This window comes from Triticum dicoccoides, chromosome 3A (assembly GCF_002162155.2).
Source record: "Triticum dicoccoides isolate Atlit2015 ecotype Zavitan chromosome 3A, WEW_v2.0, whole genome shotgun sequence".
Classification (NCBI taxonomy): domain Eukaryota; kingdom Viridiplantae; phylum Streptophyta; class Magnoliopsida; order Poales; family Poaceae; genus Triticum; species Triticum dicoccoides.
In genome coordinates, this window is record NC_041384.1 from 652,305,608 (window position 1) to 652,314,654 (window position 9,047).

The following is a 9,047-nucleotide window of genomic DNA, read 5'->3' on the forward strand; positions in this document are numbered from 1 at the left end:
ATGGGAGAGGGGCAACCCTAAGGGGGAGGGCCTCCACTTGACTTGGGAGGCACTCCTCCCCCCTTAGCCGCCGCCCCAACCCTAGATGGGATCTAGGGGGGCCGGCCCCCCTCTCTTCCCACCTATAAATAGTGGAGGGGTGGGAGGGCGGCCACAACCCTTGAACCTGGCACAGCCCTCCCTCCTCCTACACCTCCTCCTCCTCCATAGTGCTTGGCGAAGCCCTGCTAGAGAACCACAAGCTCCATCACCACCACGCTGTCGTGCTGCTGTTGGACTCTCTTCCTCAACCTCTCCCTCCTCCTTGCTGGATCACGGTGTAGGAGACGTCTCCGTTCCATACGTGTGTTAAACGCGGAGGTGCCGCATCGGTGATTTGGATCACGACGAGTACGACTCCATCAACCCCATTCACTTGAACGCTTCCGCTTAGCAATCTACAAGGGTATGTAGATGCACTATCCTTCCCCTCGTTGCTAGATTACTCCATAGATTGATCTTGGTGATGCGTAGAAATTTTAAATTTCTGCTACCATCCCCAACAGTGGCATCATGAGCTAGGTCTATGCGTAGTTTCTATGCATGAGTAGAACACAAGTTGTTGTGGGCGTCGATTTTGTCAATTTGCTTGTCGTTACTAGTCTTATCTTGATTCGGCGGCATCGTGGGATGAAGCGGCCCGGACCGACCTTACACGTACTCTTACGTGAGACTGGTTCCACCGACTGACATGCACTAGTTGCATAAGGTGGCTAGCGGGTGTCTGTCTCTCCCACTTTAGTCGGATCGGATTCGATGAAAAGGGTCCTTATGAAGGGTAAATAGAGATTGGCATATCACGTTGTGGTTTTGGCGTAGGTAAGAAACGTTCTTGCTAGAAACCTATAGCAGCCACGTAAAAACTTGCAACAACAATTAGAGGATGTCTAACTTGTTTTTGCAGCATATGCCTTGTGATGTGATATGGCCAAAAGGATGTGATGAATGATATATGTGATGTATGAGATTGAACATGTTCTTGTAATAGGAATCACGACTTGCATGTCGATGAGTATGACAACCGGCAGGAGCCATAGGAGTTGTCTTAATTTATTTATGACCTGTGTGTCAACATAAACGTCATGTAATTACTTTACTTTATTGCTAAAGCGTTAGCCATAGTAGTAGAAGTAATAGATGACGCGACATCTTCAAGAAGACACGATGATGGAGATCATGATGATGGAGATCATGGTGTCATGTCGGTGAGAATGATGATCATGGAGCCCCAAAGATGGAGATCAAAAGGAGCAAAATGATATTGGCCATATCATGTCACTATTTGATTGCATGTGATGTTTATCATGTTTTACATCTTATTTGCTTAGAACGACGGTAGCTTAAATAAGATGATCCCTCGTAATAATTTGAAGAAAGTGTTCCCCCTAACTGTGCACCGTTGCGAAGGTTCGTTGTTTCGAAGCACCACGTGATGATCGGGTGTGATAGATTCTAACGTTCGAATACAACGGGTGTAAGCCAGATTTACATACGCAATACACTTAGGTTGACTTGACGAGCCTAGCATGTACAGACATGGCCTCGGAACACGGAAGACCGAAAGGTCGAACATGAGTCGTATAGAAGATACGATCAACATCAGATGTTCACCGTTGATGACTAGTCCATCTCACGTGATGATCGGACACGGCCTAGTCGATTCGGATCATGTTTCACTTAGATGACTAGAGGGATGTCTGTCTGAGTGGGAATTCATTAAATAATTTGATTAGATGAACTCAATTATCATGAACATAGTCTAAATTGTCTTTGCAAATATGTTGTAGATAAATAGCTCATGTTGTAGCTCCCTGTTTCAATATGTTCCTAGAGAAAGATTAAGTTGAAAGATATTGTAAGCAATGATGCGGACTAGGTCCGTAGTCCGAGGAGTGTCCTAACTGCTACACAGAAGGCTTACGTCTTTGATGCACCGCTCGATGTGCAAACCCCTACAATGTTGTCTGTGGATGTTGTGAACACCTGACAGACACATCCTGATGACTACATGATAGTTTAGTGCACCATACTTTACGGCTTAGAATCGGGATTCCAATGACGTTTTGAACGCCATAGAACATATGTTCCAAGAGCTGAAATTGGGATTTCAGGCTCATGCCCGTGTTGAGAGGTGTGAGACCTCTGACAAGTTCTTTTGCCAACAAGATGGAGGAGAATAGCTCAGCTAATGAGCATGTGCTCAGAATGTCTGGGTGCTACAATCACTTAAATCAAGTGGGAGTTAAACTTCCAGATAAGATAGTGATTGATAGAGTTCTCTAGCCACTATCACTAAGCTACTAGATCTTCATGAAGAACTATGACATGCAAGGGATGGAGTTGATCCCGGAGCTGTTCGCGATGCTTAAGACCGCAAAAGGTAGAAATCAAGAAGGAGCATCAAGTGTTGATGGTTTAACAAGACCACTGGTTTCAAGAAGGGCAAGGGCTAGAAGGGAAACTTCATGGGTGGCAAACCAGTTGCCACTCCAGTGAAGGAACCCAAGGTTGAACCCAAACCCGAGACTAAGTGCTTCTATTGTAAGGGGAATGGTCACTGGTAGCGGAATTACCCCAAATGCATGGTAGATAAGAAGGCTGGCAACTTCAAAGTATATACGTGTTATTAATATGTACCTCACTAGTACTCCTGGTAGCACCTGGGTATTGGATATCGGTTCAGTTACTATTATTGGTGACTTGAAGCAAAAGCTACGGACTAAACGGAGACTGGCTAAGGGCGAGGTGACGATGTGTGTTGGAAGTGTCTCCAAAGTTGATGAGATCACCATCGCACGCTCCATCTGCCTTCGGGATTAGTATTGAACCTAGATAAATGTTATCAGGTGTCTACGTTGAGCATGAATATGATTAGATCATGTTCATTGCAATACGATCGTTCATTTAAGTTAGAGAATAATGGTTATTCTGTTTTACATGAATGTTACCTTTCATGGTCATGCACCCTATGTGAATGGTTCATTGAATCTCGGTCGTGGTAATACACATGTTCACGCCAAAAGATGTAGAGTTAATAATGATAGTACCACTTTCTCATGGTACTGCCGCTTAGGTCATATTGGCGTAAGATGCATGAAGAAACTCCTTGTCGATGGATGTTTGGAGTCACTTGATTTTGGATCACTTGACACATGCGAACCATACCTCATGGGCAGGATGACTAAGACCCCGTTTTCAGGTACAATGAAGCGGGCAAGTGACTTGTTGGAAATCATGCATGCTGATGCGTGTGATCCAATGAGAATTGAGCGTGCGGTGGATATCGCTATTTTCTCATCTTCACTGACGATTTGGGTAGATATAGGTATATCTACTTAATGAAGCACAAGTCTGAAACGTTTGAAAAGTTCAAGCGATTTTAGAGTGAAGTTAAGAATCATCATAACAATAAGATCATGTTCCTACGATCTGATCAAAAGGGGATTTTCTGAGTTATGAGTTTGGCAATCACTTAAGACATTGTGGAATTGTTTCACGGTTGAAGCCACCAGGAACACCACAAGGTAATGGTGTGTCCGGACGTCGTAATCGAACCCTATGAGATATGGTGCGATCTATGATGTCTCTTACCAATCTACCATTTTCATTTTGAGGTTATACATTAGAGACAGCTGCATTCACTTTAGATAGGACACCATCTAAGTCCGTTGAGACGACGTCGTGTGAGCATTGGTTTGGCAAGAAACCAAAGTTATCGTTTCTTAATGTTTGGGGCTGCGATGCTTAAGGCTTCAGTCGGAGAAGCTCGAACCCAAAGCAGACAAACACATCTTCATAGGATACCCAAAGGTGACAGTTGGGTACACCTTCTATCTCAGATCCGAGGGCAAATTGTTTGTCGCTAAGAACGGGTCCTGTCTCGAGAAGGAGTTTCTCTCGAAAGAATTGAGTGGGAGGAAGATAGAACTTGATGAGGTTGTCGAACCTTTACTTCAACCAGAGAGTGATGCAACACAGAAAGATGTTTTCTGTGGCACCTACGTATATTGAAGAGGAAGTTAATGATAGTGATCATGAAGCTTCGGATCAAGTTGCTATCGAACCTCATAGGTCGACAACGATATGTACTACTCCTGAGTGGTATAGTAATCCTGTCTTAGATATCATGTTGTTAGACAACAATGAACCTACGAGCTATGGAGAAGCGATGGTGGGCCCGTATTCCTACAAATGGTTAGAAGCCATGAAATCCGAGATAGGATCCATATATCAGAACAGAGTATGGACTTTGGTGGACTTGCCCGATGATCGGCAAGCCATTGAGATAAATGGATCTTTAAGAAGAAGACGGACGTGGGCGGTAGTGTTACCGTCTATGAAGCTCAACTTGTGGGAAAGAATCTTTTCACAAGTTCAAGGAGTTGACTACGATGAGAATTTCTCACCCGTAGCGATGCTTAAGCCCGTCGGAATCATGTTAGCATTAGCTATATTTTTTGATTATGAAATCTGAAAGATGGATGTCAAAAACAAGTTTTCTTACCAGTTTTCGTAAGAAAGAGTTTTATGTGATACAATCAAAGTTTTGTCGATCCTAAGGATGCTAAAAGGTATGCTGGCTCCAGCGATCCTTCTATGGACTAGAGCAAGCATCTCGGAATCGGAATATATGCTTTGATGGAGTGATCAAAGCTTTTAGGTTTATACAATGTTTGTTAGAAACTTGTATTTTCAAGAAAGTGAGTGGGAGCACTAAAACATTTCTGATAAGTATATGTGGATGACATATTGTTGATCCGAAATAATGTACAATTTCTGGAAAGCATAAACGGTTGTTTGAAGAGTGTTTTTCAAAAGAAGACCTGGATAAAGCTACTTACAAATTGGGCATCAAGATCTATAGAGATAGATCAAGATGCCTGATGATACTTTCAAAGAACACACACCTGGACATGTTTTTGAAGGAGTTCAAAATAGATCAGTCAAATAAGGGGTTCTTACCTGAGTTGTAAGGTGTGAAGTTGAGTAAGACTCAAAGCTTGACCGCGGTAGAAGAAAGAGGAAGGACGAAGGTCGTCCCCTATGCTCTTGTCATAGGCTCTATACGGTATGCCATGCTGAGTACCGCACCTGATGCGTGCCTTGCCACATGTCTGGCAAGAGGGTACAAAGGTGATCTAGGACTGGATCACCAGATAGCGGTCGAAATTATCCTTAGAGGAATAAGGAAATGTTTCTCGGTTATGGAGATGATAAAGAGTTCGACGTAAAGAGTTACGTCGATGCAAGCTTAACACCTATTCGGATAGCTCTGAGTAGAGATACTGGATACGTATAATGGAGCAACAATTTGGAATAGCTCCAAGTGGAACATGGTAGCAGCATCTACCATATGACATAAAGTTTTGCGCAATACATAGGGATCTGAATATGGCAAGACCCGTTGACTACAACCTCTCTCACAAGCATAACATGATCAAACCCAGAACTCATTGAGTATTAATCACATAGTGATGTGAACTAGATTAGTGACTCTAGTAAACTCTTTGGATGTTGGTCACATGGCGATGTGACCTGTGAGTGTTAATCACATGGCGATGTGAACTAGATTATTGACTCTAGTGCAAGTGGGAGACTGTTGGAAATATGCCCTAGAGGCAATAATAAATTAGTTATTATTATATTATATTTCATTTTTCATGATAATCTTTTATTATCCATGCTAGAATTGTATTGATAGGAAACTCAGATACATGTGTGGATACAAAGACAACACCATGTCCCTAGTAAGCCTCTAGTTGACTAGCTCGTTGATCAATAGATGGTTACAGTTTCCTGACCATGGACTTTGGATGTCGTTGATAACGGGATCACATCATTAGGAGAATGATGTGATGGACAAGACCCAATCCTAAGCCTAGCACAAGATCGTGTAGTTCGTTTGCTAAAGCTTTTCTAATGTCAAGTATCATTTCCTTAGACCATGAGATTGTGCAACTCCCAGATACCGTAGGAGTGCTTTGGGTGTGCCAAACGTCACAACGTAACTGGGTGGCTATAAAGGTACACTACATGTATCTCTGAAAGTGTCTGTTGGGTTGGCATGAATCGAGACTGGGATTTGTCACTCCGTGTAAACGGAGAGGTATCTCTGGGCCCACTCAGTAGGACATCATCATAATGTGCACAATGTGACCAAGGAGTTGATCACGGGATGATGTGTTATGGAACGAGTAAATAGACTTGCCGGTAACAAGATTGAACAAGGTATCGGGATACCGACGATCGAATCTCGGGCAAGTACAATACCGCTGGACAAAGGGAATTGAATACGGGATTGATTGAATCCTCGACATCGTGGTTCATCCGATGATATCATCGTGGAACATGTGGGAGCCAACATGGGTATCCAGATCCCGCTGTTGGTTATTGGCCGGAGAGTTGTCTCGGTCATGTCTGCATGGTTCTCGAACCCGTAGGGTCTACACACTTAAGGTTCGATGACGCTAGGGTTATTAGGAAGACTTGTATGTGATTACCGAATGTTGCTCGGAGTCCCGGATGAGATCCCGGACATCACGAAGAGTTCCGGAATGGTCCGAGGTAAAGATTTATATATGGAAAGTTGTTGTTCGGGTTCCGGGAAAAGTTCGGTTTTTTCAGTATTGTACCGGGAAGCTTCCGGAAGGTTCCGGAGGATTCCGGAGGGGTCCGAAGGTCCGAAAAATGTTCCACCACGTCCAATACAGCGGCATGGGCTGTAGGGGGCGCCCTAACCTTAATGGGCCAAGGGCACCAGCCCCCCCAAGGCCCATGAGCATGGGAGAGGGGAAACCCTAAGGGGGAGGGCCTCCACTTGACTTGGGAGGCACTCCTCCCCCCCTTGGCCGCCGCCCCAACCCTAGATGGGATCTAGGGGGGCCGGCCCCCCTCTCTCCCCACCTATAAATAGTGGAGGGGTGGGAGGGCGGCCACAACCCTTGAACCTGGCGCAGCCCTCCCTCCTCCTACACCTCCTCCTCCTCCATAGTGCTTGGCGAAGCCCTGCTGGAGAACCACGAGCTCCATCACCACCACGCCGTCGTGCTGCTGTTGGACTCTCTTCCTCAACCTCTCCCTCCTCCTTGCTGCATCAAGGCGTGGGAGACGTCTCCGTTCCGTACGTGTGTTGAACGCGAAGGTGCCGTCCGTTCGGCGCTAGGATCATCGGTGATTTGTTTCACGACGAGTACGCCTCCATCAACCTCGTTCACTTGAACGCTTCCGCTTAGCGATCTACAAGGGTATGTAGATGCACTCTCCTTCCCCTCGTTGCTAGATTACTCCATAGATTGATCTTGGTGATGCGTAGAAAATTTTAAATTTCTGCTACGATCCCCAACATGCCCGCGTGTGATGGAGGGCGTAGTAGACATCCTTCTGACCGCCAGGCGGCTGCTTGACGCAGCAGAACTTAGTATTGTGGGCGAACACGTGCCTGCCGTACCTACGAACTGCCCTGGTGAAGGTGCCTCCAGATTTGGCATAGTCGGGGAGAACATCATCAAGAACTTTCTTGATATTTGTGTAGTCTATCTTGGAGTCACGGCTCGGGTCGAAATATGTGGCCATGTAATATTTCGGGCTTAAGAGGATGAGTGTGCAATGTGTGTCACTGCACAGAACACGGAATGTTAGAAAAAAGAAAGAACGATCAAAATCTAAGAAATCATTTGTTTCGGGGCGGTTAAGGGATGACTTACTCGGGAAAGTAAGACACGAGGAAGTTATCCTTATCTGGGTTTGCCAGAATGACGCCTTCGAGGTGTGAACTCGCGACTTGGCGGTCCCCAGCGCTGCCCAAGAGCTTGGCACACATGTAGAAGGGGTCGACTATCACGATGTCCGGGGTCTTGTCTCTAATGATCTACATCTCCATACTCAGCGAAAACAGCCGAACGAAGGTGTAGTGTAGCGGATGAAGGTTAAACATAGCAAAGATGTCATCAAACCGTAGGATGATCGTACCCCCGATGGTGCCATCCACAAAGCCCTTGCCCTCTGGCACCTTGGCCACAAAAACCAGGTATGCCACATCATTCTCTCTGAGATGCCACTTCTCCAAAGAAAGAATACTGTCATGTAGACTCCGCATAGCACCAGTTGCAGCATTGAGCATATTTGTCGGTAGCATCGCCCTACCCACCACATGCACCCTCCTCGATATATCCTTAGGTGAAGGTGGCCCGTCCTGAGCATGGATCGTACTCGGTGCCGGATGGCTCGCACTGGTGCCCTTTTCAGCCTTTCGTTTCCGTCCCTTCTTCTTGATCTGCTATAATGGGACCGAGTTCTGCTCACAGACCGCCTTCTTGAGCGTGTTGGGGCTGATAATATTTCACACCTCAGCTATTTGAGGCTCGGTGAAGGCGGCAGCTGGAGGCATTTCCTGAGAACTGAACGCCAGATGACGCCTGTTGCAATTGGGTTTCTTCGCCGTACCAGCTAGATCGCGGCCGTCTTGGTTGGGTTCCTGAGAAGGAGGCCCGCAGAACTCATCACCGTACCCATGTTCGGCAAAGTACTTATCGACGTTGGTAAATGTACCATCATCGTTTTCGTCGTCGTCCGGATCCTGTGCCATATGCATGTCCGGATCCTGTGCCATAGGGATGTATGGCATGTTCGGTAGCACTGCGGTGTTCTTGCCATGGCTTGGCATCGGCACAACTGGCGGTCTTGTCTGTGGGGTGGTGTCCCCCGCCCCCAAATGAATCTGGCTCTTCAGCCAAAGCAGGGGCCAGCTTACGCAGGCGCTAATGGTCATCTCATCTTCTTCGTCGGCCCCAGTGGGTCGAATCGGAGGTAACAGCTCATCGCAGCCTGGCAGCACCCGAACCACTTCAACCCTATACACTGTGGGTAGCATCGGATTACCGTGGAACACGGGGTTGCCCGGTTGAACGATTCTGCCCTTGGCGACATGGACCAACTCACCGCCCACGAAGTGCAGGAGAGTGCAAGGAACATCGGCGGCGCCCTGCGAAAACATGTAGGGCGTCAGGGAT